The sequence below is a fragment of the Fundulus heteroclitus genome, chromosome 10 (assembly GCF_011125445.2).
Source record: "Fundulus heteroclitus isolate FHET01 chromosome 10, MU-UCD_Fhet_4.1, whole genome shotgun sequence".
Lineage (NCBI taxonomy): Eukaryota > Metazoa > Chordata > Actinopteri > Cyprinodontiformes > Fundulidae > Fundulus > Fundulus heteroclitus.
This window is the reverse complement of record NC_046370.1, coordinates 28,329,345-28,350,624: the sequence shown is the minus strand read 5'-3', so window position 1 is coordinate 28,350,624 and position 21,280 is coordinate 28,329,345. Positions and strand designations below refer to the sequence as shown.

Sequence of the window (21,280 nt, the reverse complement as noted above, 5' to 3'; positions counted from 1 at the left end):
TGGTCTGTACAGAAGGGTCAAAATTGGATGATTAGATTGGGATTGGATTTATGCGAGAGAGTAAGGAAAAAAACAATAAGTAATAAACAATAATTAATACACAATGAAAAAAGTATTTCGACTATGTATACTACGTCTGAGCCCCAACATCCCCCCACTACCACACACCCACCCACCCACTCACACATACACACATGTGTATGGTGGGTTGCCGCTTGTTTTGGGGTTGTTTTTATAGCACTGGTTGCTGGTTTGCCTCACAAAATCTGGCAACACTCCTGCAATGGAGAACACCCATTTCCTCAACGGTCTGTTGCTGATGTGAAACCCTGCTGAATTTCTACTTCCACAGGAAGGTAATATGATGTTGTATTCTGTTCTCTTTCTGGTCCGCTTCTCTAACGGCCTTCCATGTTTGCAGCCTGCTGCTCTTTTGCCAAAATAAAATACCAAATGCTGCGCTCTGTTTTGGGAGCTCTGGGAACTCTCATATGATTGGCTCTGAAACCAGGAAGTAAACATGGGCTACACACTGCATCGAAGTAGTTCTGCACCGTATGTGTAAGTTTGAAAGGAGAAAAACTGATGGTTGATAAGAAATGTTACTTCCATCCCTGGTGACAAATGAGAATGATTTTGATTAATTTTAAAGTAAATTTCTTACTTAGTGCTTCGGCACCAAAGCTCAAAAGGTTGACCGATGTTCAACTTCTTATTTGGTCAGCTTGAATATGATAAAGGTAATGCAGAGAAGAAGCCATTTCTCAGCACTATCACAAAGCTACTGTCTGGCAATGCCTGAGCTCCGTCTCACGTGACTTCAACCTACTATTCCTATTGGTGCAGAATCCTTTGGTGTTGACGTCAACACCATAACCAGAAGTAAATATTTTTATATTTTGGACCCGTCAAAATTTATAAAATAATTGATAAACTATATATTTATTCTTCAGTCAAATTTGTACCTTTATTCTGCACCACTATAGACTTTCTGTGGATGTTTTCTTAATGAAAAATGTACTGTTTGATGAAAAAGCTATGACATTTAAATAAATTAAGGTAACTGTCTATATGGCAAGTTGCAATATATGTCAGGTAAAGACAAACGCTGGTTACAACAGAGCTGTAGTTATTACTGTTTGAAGACCTGTTTCCCCAACACCTGAATATTTACAGGGGTCATTGTCACATATTTTGGCCCTAGAAAGAAATGCAAAACACCATATATTAATCTTCAAATAAAATAATATATACCAAGTGTCTGTCTTTACTTTGTCTTTTTTGAGCCTAAAAAAATAATTCTGCACCAGGCTCAATCAGTAGACATAAATATTGTTGTGCCATCTGCCAGCAAGTCCAAGGAACTAACAGAAAGCAAGATAACGACAATTGATGTAGCTACTGCACGAGTCAGCAGACCGTCCTACAATGTCTCCCAGTAAAGAGAAAGCTCGACGCGGTCCAAGACCAACCCGATCTACAGGGCAAGGGTTACTAACACTGTTTTAGCACTGGCCGTTGCTGACTTGCTCGGCTCCATCGCCGACATATGTACGTAGACGCCTGATTGAGTTCTAAATCGTACGTTGATGGAACCACCATATTGGAAGTGGTATAGTGGAGCGATATGGAGAAGATGCCCTTATTGATGTGCTGTGTGGAATTGTACCAACTGAATCACAGCACAAACCAGATCTACTGGCATTATCTTTCGCAGGTAAGAATGAATATATACTTATGATTGTATTCATTCATTATTACATCATAATTTTACAAGATGTACATATGTATCACATACATGTTTAAGTCTGTTGGCTCCATTGACTCTCCTTGTTCACTCATTACGTGCATGTGTAAAACTTCAGATCACATGGTGTTGTTGTTTTTACATATACAGTGAAGCACTTCATTTTCTAACAAATAGAGCAAAAATAAAGTGTAAAACAGAAATAAAATGTAGTAAGCTAACAGGGCACAATACATAAAGATATCCTTTGTATGCAACCAGAATGAGCTACTGGCACAGAAATTTGGAAAGTCATAGTACGTAACGGTTTGTAAAATTATTTTTCATACAGAATTAGAGTAATTCTGTTATTTCCGGAAAAAAAGAAAAAAAAGAAACCATGGATAAGATTACGGGTAAATAGGATCAGTACAAAACAGTGGAGTATTCTGTTTTTATGCTCCACTAATTTGGAACAAACTTCCACGAGTGCTTTTAAACCAAGGATAAAAACACATTTGTTTGGGGTTGCCTGAGATTGTTAACTGAACTAAAGATTAACTATTAAAAAAATGATTAACTGAAACACCATTCATTTCAGTCCATGACTTTCCTTTATTCTGCCACTTCAGCCTACTTTTAAATGTTTTTAGCATGTAAAGCACTTTGATTTGTCTTGTTGAAGAGGGCTATACACATAAGCTTGCCTTGCCTCAATTACCATGCATGCACACAATGTCAATGCCCACTTGTCCTTGCAGGTGCAGTCAGGGGTGGGGGGGCTTGGGTCTGGTGTATGTCTCCAGTGGTCATTGGGCGAGAGGGCCGGGGCAGGGTACACCTTGTTCCCAGTCTATCACAGGGCCATGCATGCATACACTCATACCTAAGGCCGATTTATGGAGACCAAACATTTTGAGCTTGTGGGAAGAGGCGGGAATACGAGGAGAGAACATGCATGCAGCGAGAAAACATGCAATGCATGTATGTTTTCTTTTTGCTTTTTTCATCATACTTTGCAGATGTAAAAGCTTTTATATGCCAAAAAGCTCATGGCTTCCAACGTGTTTAAAATTTCATATAGACCTGTCACCACGTTTTAAGATCACAGGCACTGAGTACAAGATCGTTAAACAAAAAATATATTACAATTTTGTTATTCCTTTACTATGTTAATGCCACGGTGGAAAACATGCACGCTGCATCCATGGCGATTTGGCACAATGATATGCGAGGGGAACAATTATATGCAAACCATATATCGTGTTAAATACATGTCTTGAGGAAAAGCACATAAACAAAATAACTTAATTAAAGTGTGTAAAGTAAAAGTTGCTCTTCATTTTGACAGCTGCCTGATTTAGCTGTATTGTTGCTGCCAGTGGAGTTACTCCGCATGTGACCGAGCAGAATGCTGTGTGGCACAAGGGTTCAGAACATAGTCTCTACTCTGTGTACTGTGGTTACTGTAGAGCACTTAATGGTCTTCACAGCGGGGCAGCGTGGTCTTGTCACGCAATGGAGGAGGGGCCAGAGTTGCGTGACCAAGTTTTGATGAAAAGATACACATTTGGAGAAAAAAAATGTGAAAACTCCACTGAGTGAGACTTCGTATTGATTATCTTCCTGCATCTGGATTTATGGAAAATAAAAATGTTAATATTTTCCATCTGTGTTGTCATGCGGATATATGCATATGCAGTGCTGTAAACATTTTTTTTTTTTTTTGGGGGGGGGGGGGGGGGTTATTACTAAATGGTGTGTTGCAATAGAAGCTGCTTAAGAGAGCACTATCTTTGAACTCGAGACTAGAGCTTTTGCCTTTTTATCCCGCTGTAAATGCAAATAAATAAATAAAATATTCCCGTTCAGTGATGCATATGTTAAGCTATAGGACACTTAATAGTGTGCTTTTCCTGCACCCTTTGCCGTAAATTGGCAGGGCACAGAGCACATCTGGACAGGAGCGGGACATCCACGTTTCAGCGCTCTTGTCCATATAAGGAAAAGAGGGCGGGGACTCCTGGGCAGGAGAACGTGACTGCCATTAGTTGTCTTTGAGAAGATCCGTGCCAAACTTGCTCCTGCTCTTTGAAAGCGGGCTTGCCAGCCTTCACCCACGGCCTGTCCTCGCGGATAGTTTCACGCGGCTCTCGTGGGAGCCGCTCTCTGGACGTTTGAGACTCGGTGGAAAACTTTGGAGAGTGGAGTGGGAGGAAGAAAAAAAAAAAAAAACGGGGGAGAAGAAGACAGACTACCGCCGGGTAGAGCGATACCAGCGGCAGCGCGACTGAACTTCCACCAGCGAGTCCGACAGAGGGCACCGGGAGGAGGAGTCAACAGGTCCCAGGTATCAGCGCACACTTGTCACTGTCAACACTTGACAGCGTGTCTGAGCCAGGTGTTTTCGGGAACGGAAGCCCCTCTCCCACCCCTTTGGAGGGCTCTGAATGCATCATTTGTTCATAACTCGCGCGCGCGTGACATTTTATTTCGTTTGTTTGAATATATATGCCCACTCTGAAATGCACCCGGATAGCGTCTCGTCTCTCGCTGGTACCAGCCTAGATATCCGGGTAGCAGAGACCGTCCCTGTGCTCTTGTTGGCGCAGCGAACGGTCCCCGGGTCTGTTCAGCTGCTTAGCGCGCAGGGCTGGCTTTTAAAGCGGCGTTTCGGCTGCGAGCACCCGGGGACGGAGACAGCCGGGCTCCGGCGCTGACGCTCGGAGCTCCGACCCTGACGCGCTCCTCAGAGCAGCCAGCACCGGGCTGACGGATCGCTGGTGTTCACGTCTGCCCATGTAGCAGCGGAGGGTCAAACGGGTCAAAATGTGCCCATCATATACGTCACTGCAGCGATTACTGATTGGGTGCAAATAATAATAATTTTTTTTCAAAAAGTTAAACTTATATGGGTTCATTAAACACAAAGTAGTTCGTTATGTTTTTTGTGGTTATGACCTGCATCGATAAGAATCCAAAACTCTGTTCATCAGAATATCTGAGTCATACATGAAAGTACAGAAAAAGCTTCTTAATATAAAAAAAAATGTCCACATACCGTACAGTATATGCACAACAATCGGTTGTTGGGGATCTCTTTGTGAGAACTGCTGCGTCAGTCCAACCTTGAAGTTGCCCTAATAACGGCCTTTATAGCTCATCTGTGTCTTGACAATATTCAGACCCTCTCTGGATGCCAGGTGAGTTGCTGGGCAACAAGCACAGCGGTACCAGTAAACAACGTATTACGTATGGAAGGGTGTGCTGGTGCCACGTCCATAAAGAAGAGGGTTTAATAATGTCCTGCTTAATTTCTGCTGTATTTTTGGACTTTGCTCACTAACAGTGGTACCATAACACATTCTGGGCCTTTGCACTTGTCCTCTAGACCAGGGATGTCCAGCTGGACTCCTGAGACGCTGGTGTCCTGGTCCCCCAGCTACACCAGTTGATTCAAGGGCTAAATTAGCTCTTTAGCACGTCCTTAAGTGGTGCAGGAGCCTGCCTGTGGTTCGTCCATTTGATTCATGGGTGTTAATCAGGGGAGACATCTGAAACATGCCGGACACCATCCCTTCAGGATGGATTTTGGATTCCGCTGCTTTCGCCTCTGGTTTCCTCTAAATTTCTCTAAATATGCTTTCATTTGAAAAGAAGACTCTGGACCACTGAGCAACTTGGTCTTGTCTCTGGTTCAGGACCGTCTCAGGACCAGGAAAGTCATGTCGTAGCGTAGTTCTCCTTGTTGCCTGCGCGCCTTTTTAGCACACTTTTTCCTTCCACTAAACTTTTCTTAGAAACAACCTTACATGAGCTGCCAGGTTCTTTAGCAGTGCCCTTTTGTGGCTCACCCTCCTTGTGGAGGGTGTCTGCTGGACAGCTGCCACGCTAGCAATCTTTCACACAATGGCGTAGGCCATAAAAGTAACATTTATGTATCCAAGATTTGTTGTTTTTGTGTCATTTTCTGACAAACTAAAATTTGGGGTTTTATTAGCTTGTAATAACTACAAAGAAATCCTCAGAATTCCATCCATTCATCATTTCTGACCCGCTTAATCCCTCATGGGGTCGCGGGTCCTCAGAATTGAACACATAAAATGCATCACTCTGTATGCGATGAATCCGAGTGAGTTTCACTTTTGAATGAAATGTGTGGAAGAAAAGAGCTTTTGAACGATTCACAGTTTTCATTGGCTTGTCCTAAAAAGTGGTTTTAATGTGCCAACGGGTCAGCAAATAATCACCTTCAGCATTTTCTACATTCTCCCCCAGTTAGAAAAGCATTTGCTCATGTATCACATCAGCTGATTTTTGGTATAAAGGTACCTGATGACATTAACCAATGGTGCGGCCTTTTTGTACTCAGACGTTGGTCAGCTCCATTTGTCAGCATCTACCTTTGCTATTTGGATGCATGAAATGAACAGAAATTAATTTTTGGCTTATATTGATGATGGTAGGTAGCACCAGCTTGCAAGTGCAAGGTTCTCATCTGGGGCGAGGACACGGTGCAGCCCGTAGCGCAGTCGTAAGTCCAGCGACTGGAGGGGAAACTGAGAGGAGCATAGCTACAGTAACAGAACGCCATCGCTTGCATTCTGCACCTGAGCTGGAAAATGAAAGACCTGTCGCCATGTGCCAGGACTAAAGGAGAGCAGCCTTATATCGGCATACATTTAGCTAACGTCCCTGATGCTGGCCTGGCAGGCAACCTGAGACTTGCACTGGTCTTTTAATTAAACCACAGGACTCTTACATGTGAGCCACACACCCAGCAGCACTGAGAACCTGCAGACCACAGATTAGAGCTCCTGGCTCTCTGTTTCTAAAAATGGAACTAGCAGTTTTTACTATGCATGTCACTTTTTGCTCCTTTTCCTAACTTTTTATTCTCTCTGCAAACTGATTTGGATTTTAAACTTATTCCTGGTTGGGGGGGGGGGGGTCTATATAGCAGGAGGTGGAAGACACTCGACCTTTTCTCTGACAGCCTGTGACATTCAGAGCTTGATGCATTAGTGGAAGAGTCACTCTGTGGCAAATCTGGTGTGGATGAGGGTTTTCCCACCCTGTCACCTCCTCCTCTAGTGTGATTCACAGTTTGGTGCTGTGCCCTCTGCATAATCGGGGAAAGGGTTAACACTCAATACAAGATGTACCCATGAAAGCTGTCACATGCAGTGACATTCTTTTTTTTTCTGTCACCTTTAGAAAGTTGGGTAAAGCAAAGGTTACAGGCTGCTATCTAGATCTGTTATGATGTGTGCTGTAGATTTCTGAAGTTAAAGTTCCTGAAAAGCTGTGAGGTGAAGCTCGTGTTTTAAAACTCTTATCTAAGAACTGAGAAGCGGACTGTTTGCGTTACTGAAAACATAAGGTTCTTGGGTTGTTGTTGGTTCATCTGAAGACGCTTTCGATCTTAAACTGCCTTTTTTTCCCCCTATGCAGTACAGAGCTGGTCACGTTTTTCCTCACCTAATGTGTGTAAAAAGCCTTAAAATCCATATTTACAGCTGGAGCAAATTGTAGAATTTAATAGACATATCCTTTATTGTCGCTCAGGGGAAATTCAGGTGTGCCAGCAGCACAGTGAGAGGCAAACGGAAGCATGCAGATACACATAAAGGTGATTAAAAAAAAAATAATCTCACACCGGGAAAAAGAAATCAATGTTTGATTTTAGTACTGTACTAAGCAATCACTGGTACTCCTACAGATCCTTTCAAAATCCAAAAAATATTTATTTATCCATCCATCCATCCATCCATTTCTGCACTTGTTTTCGGGGGGAGGGGGGCCCAGTGGTCAGTTAATTATTTAATCTATGTTTTTCTTCTAAGTTGATCAGCATTTCTAGGAACCGATTAATATAAGCCATGACTTTTCTCTGTCCTTTGGGTAGAAATTTAACATGATACAGGGCTCCATTTTTCTTGGCCGGGGGGGGGCAGGACACAGACTCCTATTTATCTGTGCCACCATGCAAAGTGAGCAGGATGGTGAGGGAGGTAAAACCAAAATCTCCAGCAGTGATGGAGAACTGCAGGAGAGTGGCATCCTCGGTCTCTGTGGCAACTAGCGACAAAGACTACGGGGGGGCTTGACATGAAACAAAGCAAGAATATGCAAAAGTCGCACCGACCCCTCCATGCGCTTCAGGTTAGAGCCGTGTTCATCCCCCACTCACATCCACACACAGACACAGACCAGTAGGCAGCTTGGGGTTGAACGCCTTGCTCAGAGGCATATCAACATGTGACGGGAAAGCCGGAGTCACACCCACAACTTCCCGATTGCAAGACGGCTGCTCTACCCACTGAGGCTGAGTTTCACCAGTGGTACGACTTGGTGGAGGATCTGTGATGCTGCGGGTTTGTTTCCGTTCATAAGGCCATGGGAAGGTTGATGGGCAGGGCACCAAGATGTGATGTAAAGTTTTCTTCTTCTTTTTTCTTGCCATCAACAAAGGAGTGTTCTCTGCTCTTTCCTCTGATTGTGGTAACCTCGTGAAAAGCGTGCCCGTTAGAGCCCTGAGATGACGCAGTTTCACACAGTCATTGTGCCCCATCCCTCCCCTTCAGCCTGTAAAGTGTGAAAAACACTGGAAAGGATCTGTGTTGTCACGGCGCGGCAGCGGCGGTGAATCACCCAGTTCCTGCCGAGGCTCTCTCTGGAGTTTCGTTCATGACACCTGCTCTTCTCATCACCCCTGGCACAAGTGGGAACCGAAAAAGTTACTAAAGTCACTCATCTGACAATAATTTAAGATGTTGGAGGGGGGCTGCTCAGTCTGCGTAGAACTAGAGTAGTTTATGTCTGCTGAATAGGGAGATTCTGAGTGGCCCATTTTCATATAGCTGCATGGGTTTTCCCTCTCTGCACGTATTACATCATCGGTGCAGCCCTGTAGATTTGGTCGACTTCAGTAGATCTTGCAGGAGGGACTGAGAGCGATATTTTAAGGGTTCCCTCCTTTGATTCAGGTGGGAGCGAGCTTTGTACGGAAACGGTCCAGAGCGGGTTCAGGCGGCTTGATCGGGAGCTTTGGGTTTTCAGAGCAGCCTGCTGGCCGATGCTGACGAGCCGGTCTGACTCACAGGGCTGCGGCTGCTGGCGCTGTGCAAACTCATCAGCGCTGACTGATGAGACACGCTCCTCACAGTGGCAGCGCGCCTCCGAGATGCCACCCAGCGCTTACTTAACCGTAAACACCTCTACGCGGTCCCGCCCACACCCTGTCACATTCTGACTGCTAGGAGCACTGTTTTTGGACCAAGACCTGCTCATAGTGAAAACCCATGCTGCAGGTACATTAGACAGCAAAACAAGAAAAAGAAAAAAACACTGGGGGTGGGTTTAGTTTTTCAGTTTTTGTTTTATTCTGCACGGCGCTGGGTTCCATCTAGGGGAAGGGTTTGTCTGCATGAAAACCCGACCTCTGCACGGAGGAACCTCTGCTCTGAAACAACGGACTCCGGTGGAATGAGGCCATGTAGCTTTGGTCCAATAAAACCAGCCTTGACCCAAATTAAAGAGGCCCAGAGTCTGTCAGAATAAGTAGAAATAAATTGGGATATTACAGTGGTTTTACTGTGGTGCCCGGTGACGTGGTCTGCGCCTCAGGGAGCAGGGCGAGTGTGGGAAAAGCAGAGGAGAGAAGAAGGGCGAAGAAGGAGGTGGTACCAGGAGAGAGCAGCCCAAGTGGAGCGGGATTGTTTTATTATTTATTTTATTCAGAGGGGGGGAGGGGATCTGCTGGGATGTTGGAGCTTAGTGTTGGACCGATAGTTGTTAGACAGCGCTCCAACAGAATGCTGATTCTGTTTCTTCTTTATTTCCCCTTACCGGGCTTGCTTGGCCCTCCCGTCTCTCATGGAGTTACATTTCCTACTGCCTCCTTTTCCCCCCTCCTTATGGCTTTGATGGTATTAAATAATCTTTACGTGTCAGGGCTGTGCAGCTCCCAGTGTTCACGCGAGGAGAACGAGAGAGCAATTAGGTCAGAGCTTAGAGCGGCAGGGAGCCTCCCTTGGATTCACCTCCGACCTGCACAAGAGGTCCGAGGCCACCGGGGTTATCAAGCAGGCAGAACGTTTCACTCCGCTGTCGCACACGCTTCTGACAAAAACGTCCCAGAATGGGTGGCTTGTGTTATTTTAGGTTTTTCACTTTGCTAAATGGCCTGAAGAATCAGGCCACATTTGTCTCCTTTTTTTCGCCTAATGAGTTTGAGCATAAAGACCCATATAAGCTGTTATCCAGGTTATTGACTGGGAATGTGTTGCCGGCTGACGACTGTTTTTGTTAAGACTTATAATCAGCCACATACAGTACTTTTAAAAAAATATTTACACTCCTTGCATTTTTGTAATCAGGAGTTTTTTGGCTTTTATGCGATAATCAGACGCAGCGACTACATTTTCATCCAGTTGTCATGCGAATTTTGAGCAAACTTTTAAAATGTTGCTGAAAAGAAAATGCAAATTCGGCATGTTCCCATCCACTCCACTGTTTTGTAACGAATTAACCCGGCTAGTCGGTTAGAAGTTGACGTTACGCTAGTCTGTAGTAAACAGGAATTAGAGGATGCAAACTAGCATGGGCCACACATCTGAGAAAAATAGGGAGATGTTTTCAGGAACGTGTTGCTATCGGGTAAGTTGTAATTGTTGTCATGTCAACTTGTACTGCCGATGTTACCTGTGGACTGGAAACGTTGAGAAAGAAATACAATTCTGTACGTGTTATGGAAATTATTCTTTGGAAAAACCAAAAAAGACCTTTTTTGTGAAATTGGGGTAGTTATTTTGAATTTTGCCATTTCTGTCAACCTTTTCTAATGCAATTATTCAAAACATGTTCCCCATAAAAATATATAATATATAGCAAGAAGGTCCTGGGTTCAAGTCCTACCTTTGCTCGGGGTTTTCTGCATGGAGTTTGCATGTTCTCCCTGTGCATGCGTGGGTTCTCTCCAGGTACTCCGGCTTCCTCCCACAGTCCAGAAACATGACTGTTAGGTTAATTGGTCTCTCTAAATTCTCCTTAGGTGTGAGTGTGAGTGAATGGTTGTTTGTCCTGTTTGTCTCTGTGTTACCCTGCAATAGACTTGCGACCTGTCCAGGGTGAACCCCGCCTCTCACCCAGTGAACGCTGGAGATAGGCACCAGCACCCCTCATGACCCCATGAGGGATTAAGCAGGTCAGAAAATGGATGGATGGATATATAAGTATGGCATGCAGTTTTACTGGGAGGTAGACCCAGAACTTGCTGGAGGGACTACATGTCCCTTCTGGCCTGGAAATATGGCGGTATAAGGGAACGTCTTGGGATCCCCCAGAATCAGCTGGAGGATGTTTCTGGGGGTTCCCCTTCCTGTGTGGCTCTTGTTGTATGTTTAGGGTCATTGTTCTGTTGGAAGGTAAAGAAAATATTTCCCACACCATGAAGGTACCATCACCATGTTTCGGTGGTGGGGGGTGGTCATGCTTTGCGCCACACATAGTGCTTTAGCATGTAGTCAAGAAATATCAAACGTGGTCTGCATGCTTATAGCAATATCATTGAAATCTGCGGTTTTAATGGGACAAAATATGAAAAGGGGGGCCTGAATACTTTTGGAGGTATTGTCTGTGCATATATATTTGCACTGCTTTTCTTTGACCGAAAACGGATCTTTCAGATCCAGCCGACCTTACCAAAACTAACGTCTTTCTCCTGAGTTCTGTTCTCTCATATCATCTGCGTTAACTTTCCCACAGCCTGCTGTCCCACGTTTCAGATGATTTTCATGCAAAATGTTTCCCTTGCACTCTTCGTTTTGCGAGTCGTCACTTAGTTTCATCCCGTTTTCCACAAGTTTTCTGTACCTTGGCTTTTCACAAAATAGTCCCTGCCCAGTTGGACAGTCCCCTGGTGTGACGGCTGACATTTCAAGAGAAAGAGCCCCATTGTTGGTCCTCTGTCCCCCCCTCCACCCTCCCCTCCATAAAACAATGGTATCAATTGCTTCCACTGAGTACATCCACAGCTCTGTGAGAGAGACAGGCTGGCTGGGCCCGTCGGCTAGTTTGCCAGCCGTCCTACTAGGAAGCCAGTCCGCCCCCTTTACTCTCAGTGCTCGTTCTGTGCTTAAAGCCTGCAGATGCCTCTCCAGACATTGGCCCTAATACTGTCGCTGTGCTTTGGTTGGGGCTGTAATGTCAACCTGCAAATGCACAAATAATAGCTTGTGTATACATTCATTTTCCTTGTAGTGACAGCAGAGCAGACAGATGGGTTGGACACTCCCCCATACCCCTACCTTGGTAATGAATGGTCTTTATTCCATTTTTCCTCTCGCTTTCCCCAAGACACTGCCATTAACTGTGACAGATGATGTGTTCTTTCACTGAAACAGTGATCCTGAGCACACTGTCACTGGAAAATTGAATTTGTACGCCCACCCCTTTTCTCCCTTTCCTTTCTGCATTTGAATTATTTTTTTCTTACCCCGGTTTTCTTTCCATAGATTGAGGAAGGTGCTGTTAATATCGCCTATCACACGCACACACTGTACCGTTGAATGGCCATGTTAACGCTCTGCCGCCACCACTCACACAGCGAGAGAGATATCAGGTTGTTAGTTATACAGATGTCTGACAAAAGCACTGTGTCCTTCATGACACTTGGACTTCTGTGAGCCGAATGGTTCTGGAGTCATTTAGATAACCGGAGATATAGTGGCTGTTCTAGAGAGAGACGCTCTGCGGAGAAGAAAAGTGACATTAGTGCTCAGTGTCAGACCAGCATACGTTAGTTAGGAAGTAAAGCTGGTTGGTAGAATGACCCTTGACCTTTTGGATTATTTGTAAGGGTGCCTGAGAGTAATTGTGTGTGTGTGTGTGTTGTTGTACTGGCAGCTGAGTGAGAACATTTTCTGCTCATTTTGCTAGTAAATTGGGGACTTTGATATAAAGTGAGGACCTTCTTTTTGGTCCCCACTTTTTTTCTGGGCTAGTTGTTAGGTTTAGGACTAAAGAAGTGTCAATTAAGGTTAGGGTAATAGAAAGGCTTGAAAATGAATGGAAGTCTATGGAAGTGAAGGCACGGTTCTTAAAAATGTTTTTTATATATATATATATATATATATATATATATATATATATATATATATATATATATATATATATATATATATATATATATATATATATATATATATATATATATATATATATATATATATATATATATATATATATATATATATATATATAATTTTTTTTTTTTTTTTTTTTATTTATTTATTTTTTTTGAGAGAGAGAAAATGATGGCCCCACAGAGACCTGAGAATCAGGAAGACTAATGTTAAGGTCCTTTTATTTTGAACAGTATTTTTTTTTTTTTTAAAGTACACAAGCAACATTAGTATGAACACAAGTCTACAGACACAATATGGAGACTATGTTGCTCTCGGAGTTAATAAATGATGAGATGTTTTCACAGGAAGTTATTTTAATTAGGAACTGCAGTTAATGTCCCCGCCAGAAGTTTAACCTTAAAAACAAACTCAGTCTTTGAGGTAATTAGTAAGTTTAGGAGCTACAGTAAATCTAAGTAGCATCGAGAATCCATGTTCGTAGGAGAAACCGGAAACACGTTGAAGACGCTGCTGTGGTCAGATGAGGCCAAAACGGACCTTTTTGTTCGATAAACAATTATACGTGACGTTAACCTATCACTGCACATCACCCTGGACCCAACATGTCCTCAGAGAGACACGGCGGTGGCAGCATCAGGCTGACCTCAGGAGGGACAGGGCATCTGGTCCGTGGAGATGAGGAAAATGGGTGGAGCAGTCTTCATAAGAGTTGAGACTGGAGCAGAGGTTTACGCTCTGCGTTGTTCCTTCATTAATGTCCCGTTTGGATGGTCTGAAAGTTTGATTTTTAACATGGCATCCCTCAAGGGATTCAAATACTTTTGGGAATGAAAAAGCTGGAATTGCAGCTGCTTGAATATTAGCTCAGGTTGCTTGACCCGATTGATCACTGTGACAGGAACATCACATTGTAGCTTTGGAGGTAGTGAACTACTAGTGTCACTGCTGCTCGCTGTAGCACAAGCAGCGAATCGCTGGCTGGGAGTGGCTGGCACATAGCATCATTATCTACTGCCCTCGCTTGTGCTCGTCAAACGTAGCTTATGAGCCCCCGCTGAATATCCCTGGTCCATGGGCTGCCGTCGCGGTACAGCCAGCCCAAATGAGGAGCCATCGCACCAAATCATTGTCGGACTGAACCAGAGCAGTCTGCTGGATGGCTGGATTTCTCTCTTTGCTACAGGAAAAGTGGCAGTGGAGCCAGAAATGCCCTAAAATGTGAGCAAGTGGTGGTAAGAGTTGTGCATTATTTAACATTATGGGTCTGGCTCCTGGAAAAAGCTATTTAAACCATGTAAAAACTGTATGTGGAACACACATGCAGAAGTGTGTCAGGCCAAAAGACTCAGCCTGCTGAATGTTGCCGGTGGAAGATCACAGCCTGCACCCGTAAACGAGCTGTATTGCGACACGATGGGTAATAGTGCATCATTTGACTGGGTTTGTACTTCACGTCGCGTCAACATAATTTCCATTTTTCTTGGCTCTTAGTGTCGCAGTAATAATTCTGTTATATGGCGCACCAGACGGCATATGGCTGCCATGTATGATCAACAGCCTCTGGAAAAGAGGTAGCCGGGATATGCAAATGTCTGCATGCTAATGGAACAGTAATGTAATGAAGTTTGTTGTATATGGCCAATAACGAGCTCTGGTTATTGAATGTTGATGGCTTATTCTAAGCCAACCAATGTTGTTTCACAAGCTGCAGCTTTAGTGTTTGTTCGTCTTTGCACACAGACACATCATGGCACAAAAAGCAAGTGCGTATGAAAAGACACACACATACACAGACTTGGATACATGAGCATGGTATTGGCTGAAGAGCGTATTGATAAATACCTGAGGTACGTGCCCGCTGAAACGTTGAAACTAAATTGGGCAGAACTGAGACAGATGCGGCGCAGTAAATTAAACAAGCGATCTTCTCTGTTGGGTGACAGCACAATGGTGATTAGGGTTTCATGTGAGCTGCACTACATTATTTATGGCTATGCTGTGGGCCCAGTTGAATAGACCCACAGTCCATTGACTGGGCATATTATTGAAGACCAACTCGCAGCGAGAGGCGGGGGTTAAAAATGGCTTTATTTCCTCTCGAGGAGGTCCATTTTCATCTAAATGAAGGTAGAAGCCCCAAGCGAGTTGTTCCCTGGCCCTGCATGTGTGAATTGTGTTGACTGTGTTTCCACGACACAACTCTGCACCCTTCTGTGTTGTGTGAATCCTTTTCATTTATACCCAGCAGCCCCGGTCCGCTCCCAGCTGCCGGTTTAAACATTGGCCCATACTTCTGCATCGCATGGTTATCTATTTACTCTATTTAAAAGGCGATTTATCGCTTTTCTGTGGCACATTAACAGGGTATTGTGTGCTGTGTATTCTTTCATTTCACTGTGCATAAATGCTAGGTCAAAAAAAAGGCTTTGCATAGGGTTCATATAGACAAATATATTTTTTTAATTTCTATTTACTGAAATGCAAGTTTCAGATCCCCAAATTTGTAATCACCAGCTGGTACAGAAATGGTGGCAAAACAATTTAAGACTTTAGAAGTTGCCCAAATGTCTTAAAGAAGCTATACCTGAATTTATTTTTGCCTGGTTAAGAAAATGCTTTTTATGCAATCTAATAAGACTATGTAAATCAATCGGTTCCCCCATTTCAACGACCCGGATCTTGGCCCGCCACTCCAACACAGGGGGGTTATACGGGATAACATTTACTTTCTAAAATTAAAAGTGTGCATTCATGTTCAATGAGCATAGGTTCATACCAGTTGCATTTGATGTTTTCGATCAAGAAGTGCTTTTATCTTGAAGAACCATTAGTATATTTATGTAGACATATTTAACATCTGTTAACTCGCGTCTTAAAACTGTCTGCTCCTTTACCCTATAGCAAGTTATTAACATTTTAAAGTTTTCTCGTCATTTTCAGCAGGAGGATTAGCAAAACTATTTGAAAATCTTGTTCTAAATCTGCATTTGAAGATTTGTTGTGTAATGAATGGCAAGACAAATGGGTGATGAAGCGAGTAACAGAGAGACAATATTGAATTTCTGAATAAACATCTTATATTTTGGAGAACTGCAAGCGTACTTGTAATGATGCTAGCTGAACACGTCAGGGGTAGATTTATTTTGTGTTGAAATTACCAGCACTGTTAATATTCCACATTAACTCCTTACACGCATTTCTATACCTCATTTAGAGAGGTTGGAGCGAATGCATCCAGACCGTGTGTGCTGTCACCATGAAAGCCAGTCAGTTCTGGGCACATTTAGAGGGGATACAATTAACTATTATTTCAGTTAAAAATACACAATGCTTTTATTGTGAAGTTGTTGATTGCCTTCTCAATAATAAAATAAACATGCAATACTTTAATGAAACAAAGTAGAAAAAAACGAATTCCTTAAGAAACACTCAGAAGTTTGTCTTAATGAGAGAAAGGTGTACATTCCCCAGCTTTATGGGTTGAATGTTTTGTGAATGTTGCTCTAGAAAATGGTTAAAATCAATCTTTAGCCTTTTGCCCTTTAGGAAGATCTGATCCTAAAACAATACCAAAAGTTTGCATCTGCATCAGCTCCATATGCTGGGGGCCAGATTTGTAGCATTCTGCAGTCAAGATGGGCCCCTTATCTGCAGTCAGAAGCCTCATAATTATTCCAAATGGCCCCCCATGCCAGACTTTAGCAACCCTTGATCCACAATTACTGGTGCTTGGCCATGTTTAAAAAGATTAAAAACCTATTCAAGAATGAAATATAGCAAACTGCAAAGGGACCCGAGGGCATTTGAGTTCCGTGTGTTGAATTTGTAGTTGACAGTATAAATTCCTGAAGCCTACACAAGCTTCTTAGGTCAACAAACCATTTTTCCCTGCCTCACTAAAGGACTCAAAGTCTGAGTTGATTCAAAGATGACATTGTTTAATCCCATAAATGCTTGTTGCAGGGTACCGATGCTGAGCAAGAGCTTTTAGGGTGGGGGCGTTTAGATTATAGCTTGTTTGTTTTACTAGAGAGAGCTTAATTGTCAGACACTGAGAGAGATTTCACTTGTTGGTTAGTCACTTGGCTATTTTTTGGCAAAACTGAAAAGTGACTACACAGTGGATGTGATTAACAACGATTGAAGCAGAAATGTGAAAAACGATATTTTTAAGAGCTTTTGGAGTTCTGTCCTTTTTCACACGTAAGCAGTTGTGTTACTTTGTGCTCTTTCACTTAAGGTTTGACACTGACAGAACAGGATTTCCTGACACAGCTCGTTGAGTTTAAGGGTGTATCCACACCTGCCACATTTGGGCCGCTTTGAATGGACTGGAGCTCCCCCAGCCAATCCGCACCTTTTGTGCAGGTGTGAATACACTCAAGTGTACCCTGGCCTGGACCAAAAAAGCGGACAGAGACCACCTCAAAAAGTGGGTGTCGATCCGCTTCCAAATGAGCTCGTGCGGTTTGGTTCTGGTGTGAATATGCAACCGCCTCGATCCAACCCAACTACAGACAACATACGTCTGTTTGGACTTAGCAAGCCACCGTAGCGGTGAAGGTAGTACTGAAATCATATCTGATCTGCTCTCTGCTGCTGTCCGCACGCTGTGGGACTTCTTCGGCTTGCAGGACGCCTCCTCCGATGCTGTTCCAAAATTAGAGATCAAATATCTGAAAAGCTGCATTGAATGAGATGATGTTGACACTCACAATGATTTATCAGCCATAATAAAAACACAAATATGCAAAACAGAGGTGCTGGATTTCCATAATAGTTTCCTCTATTTCCTGGTCTGTGTTGCGTCCCACTCTAGTCATTTCTGTCCAATGGGAGCAAAGGTTGTCACATGCCTGGCTTTGTTAAAAGTTATAGTTCACTTGTAAAGGTACAATGTGAAAGCAAACCTTACCAAATGTACAAATATTAAGTCTGCTTTTGGTCCGGCCCAAACAATCGGACCAAAGCTTGATCCAGTGGTTTACATTGAGGTGATAAAATGTTTTCAGTTCTGAGGCAGATTCTCTTTTTCTGTACTGACAGTAAAAACGGGTTTCATCCAGCCTAGACCAGGATCCATTTGTTATAATGATGGTAATAACTGTTGTTAGAGCTGAAACGATCTGATTTCTCTTACATGTATGATTAACAGCGTTTAAAACATTTCTTTCTAGCCTTCCTGTTGGAAGTGTTCTTTAATGTTTGATGTTGAAATCTGTCTCTGGCAGAGATGAAAGGTTTTATTATTTGAAAAAAAAAATGCAAACAATTGTTAGAAGTAACAAGCAAGGGCTGGAACTCACTGATCTCTTGTCAGCTTTTATTGTGTGAACTCAGAAAAATGGATATACGATTTCCTACGTTTTTTTTTTTTGGTCTTTTCTCAGCAAGAACACCAGGATATGGGCCACTTTTTTTTATCGAAAAATGCTTGTTATATCGAGCCATGTTAGCCAGTTCAACAGCTGACAAGCCTCCATAGAAAACCTGTTAAATAACCCCTCCCAGCGTCTGTGCCTCTGCTGACTTCATTTTAAATGCTTTACTGTACCCAGATGGCTAGCTTTGAGTCTCTTTTAATCAGTAATTACTCCCACACTGAAGAGTGTTATTATTAGCACTCAGGTGTTGACTACACAGAACTGAAAAAGATTTTCTTAGTTTTGAATAGCCAGTCTCCGGTCAGGGTGAGAAAGCAGAAAATTTGTGTTACTGGCAGATTTCTTGGTTGGGTCCTGATTAGTATTCTGGTCTTTGTGTTCACATGTGTTTACTTCCTGGTGTTATGATTGTTTTCTGGAGAGGTGTTGTTACCATACTGTGGAGCTTCTTTTTCATGCTTCCAACTTCTCGTTTTCACTTAGTTTTATATGCATTGTCTTCAATGTTTTTCTGTCTCCTCAAACATCTCTTGCTGCGTTTGGGATGCTGTTGAGATGGCACCTCTGAGGCTGCCAGAGAACACTTGTCTGTGTTTAACCAAGTAAAAATACTGCAAGGCAATGAGCGCATCCTGGTAAAAGGCCTAAAATCTTTCATTTCGATCAACTAAACACTCCAGCTCTCTAGATGCTTTGGAGAAACCATGTGACGGACTCTGAGCTGTATCTTAGAAGGTCAAAACACTGTTTGTTCTTTGTGTGTTGGAGGTGTGGGATATGACACGACACGCCAGAATGAGAAATCTGTTGCATTTTTTTTCATCTCCTATTGTAGACGATGGGCCCATGCCCAAGTTATGAAATCCCTAACAAAAGGCCTGTGTTGATGTTTTCTGAGCATTATCTGTCATCTCCACTATTATTATTACGAAAGTCTCTTTTTCCACAACAGCATATTTGCACAGGCGTTAGCCACCAGCCTGGGATCCCACTCAGACTGTGGTCTTGTTGTCCAAAGAGCCAGAACGACGGCGACCTGCTGTGCCTCTTCAGTGAGAAGCGCAGCTTGGAAGCGGGGCATTCTCTGGTCTCCAGCGCAGTGATACCCACAGATTCATATTCCTGGCGTGGCTCCCTGCAGGATCTGGACCGCCTGTTTTCTCCCTCACGGCCACAAGCGCTGATCTATCTGTTGCCCGATCAGTTGAAAGGCATATTTGAGTTTCTCGTACAAGCGTGAAAAACAGCGTTTTATATTGGCTCTGGCAGGTATTTAAAGCTCTAATTTGTTCCAGGTTGTGCTCATTAAATCGTCAGGATGATGTAATGCTTCGCTGCTGCTACCGTGTGCCAGCATGGCATGTTTTTCCACTTAGGGATTCCGGTACTCATCTCTGCCGTAAACACGGGGGCATCTGTTGGCTTCTTTGGATTCCAGCAAGAAAAGATGGGCAGATATCTTGGAGGAGAGGCTGTCTTTCTCATTCATCAGCTTGCGTAGGTATGATGAATGTTCCTGATGACCTCTTGACCCCGCGAGGTCAAGCCTTTGGCCCGTCCCCCTCCTCCCCCCCGCAGACTCTGTACCCTGTGGATAGCCTTTGCTCTGACCACCAGAAGACACCACGCAGCACAGCTCTGCCCTCTCCTTGGTTTTTTTGCATCCCAGCAAAGAAATTTCCCCCTTCCGGGTTTATCTTTCTAAAAATAGCTCTGATTTATTTATCGTGTGGCTTCAGACACACAAATAAAATTGGATACAGCGAGCGCAAACGGGTATCCCCCACTTCCTTTGTTCTCAGCTTTAGTTTTAACCTTATACCATCAACTTTAATAACCCCGCTGTAGGGGTAAGTACATAGAAGAAAATGTGAGATTATCGGGGAAAATAATCTTCTGCAAGACACAAACGCAGCTGAAGTATTGAGGACAGAGGCTTACACACACACACACACACACACACACACACACACACACACACACACACACACACACACACACACACACACACCCCGTATCTGCTTGAAAGAGTTACTTCTCATTTTGTTTCCCTCTGGCATTGTACGGAATCAAAGAGGAGCTTTTTTTTTTCTTTTGAAATCCACCTGATAATGTTGGGAGCCAGCCAACTCCCTGCCAGAGTTGGCTGGATTTAACAGGCCAAAAAGGGAGGGGGAAGAAAGAGAAAAGAAAACACTCCAGTCTGTAGTGCCCAGCCTGGCGTTGCACATTCTACACAGCCAGCACAGTGGCCCACATTTCTGTACAATCCCCCCCGGAGAAACGGCTCTTTTGTTTGGAGCCTTCAGAAGAGGGTGGTTAATGTCATTTTTCAAGAGGGCGACCCTCAAGAGTTGAAAAGTGCAGCTCAGGTAGCGGCACAATAACAGCAGCAGCAGGATGGCAGGTATTCTGGCGTCACAGATAGGCCCGTACGTTGCACTTAAAGTGATCTGCAGGAGCCTGATTGAGCCATTTCCTATAGCTAAGCTGCGTGAAGAGAGCTACTTTTATAATGAAAGAATACTGCTAAATCAGGGCTTGACAAATCTACTTTCTCCATGTCCGCGCGCCGAGGGTTGGAGGATTAAGCCTCTAATTTTAGTGCCACTTATCTCTTTGGCTGCTTTTTAGGAATTAGTTCCGAATAACCCAGCCGAAAAAAGTGTGAAAAATAAGAACGGGGCTGGAGAGGTTGTATGGGGAGGGCGGTGAAAGTTTCTGACTGCCAAGAAGAGATCGTCTAGAAGCAGTGAGTGTTTTCTTCTTGTATAAAACACGGAGGTTTTACGTACACCCATCATCAACGTGACTATCGTTCAGTTTTGCTTTTTTTGAACCGTTCCTCTTTTTCAGATGGGACGATTAGACGACGCTGTTTTTCTTTTCCGCAGCCTTTAAAAGCACATTATGAGAATACAAGTGTAAATGCGATGTAAGTTTTTAGGAGCCTGGAGCTGGAGAAAAAAAAAGATTAGAGCACCCTTGTTTCCTTGAATTTCTTGGCTGCAGTCATCAAA

General features: G+C 43.5%; 1 protein-coding gene across 2 annotated transcripts in view; it reads left to right on the top strand.

Annotated features, from left to right (window-relative positions):
- Positions 1-3,782: 3,782 nt before the first annotated feature.
- The window catches only part of raraa (retinoic acid receptor, alpha a), a 198,804-nt gene continuing 181,306 nt past the window's right edge, over positions 3,783-21,280 (top strand). For both annotated transcript variants that reach the window (XM_036142442.1, XM_012876136.3), the window contains exon 1: positions 3,783-4,076. The gene's annotated coding sequence lies outside the window, so the exon portion shown is untranslated. The remainder of the gene's footprint in view (positions 4,077-21,280) is intronic.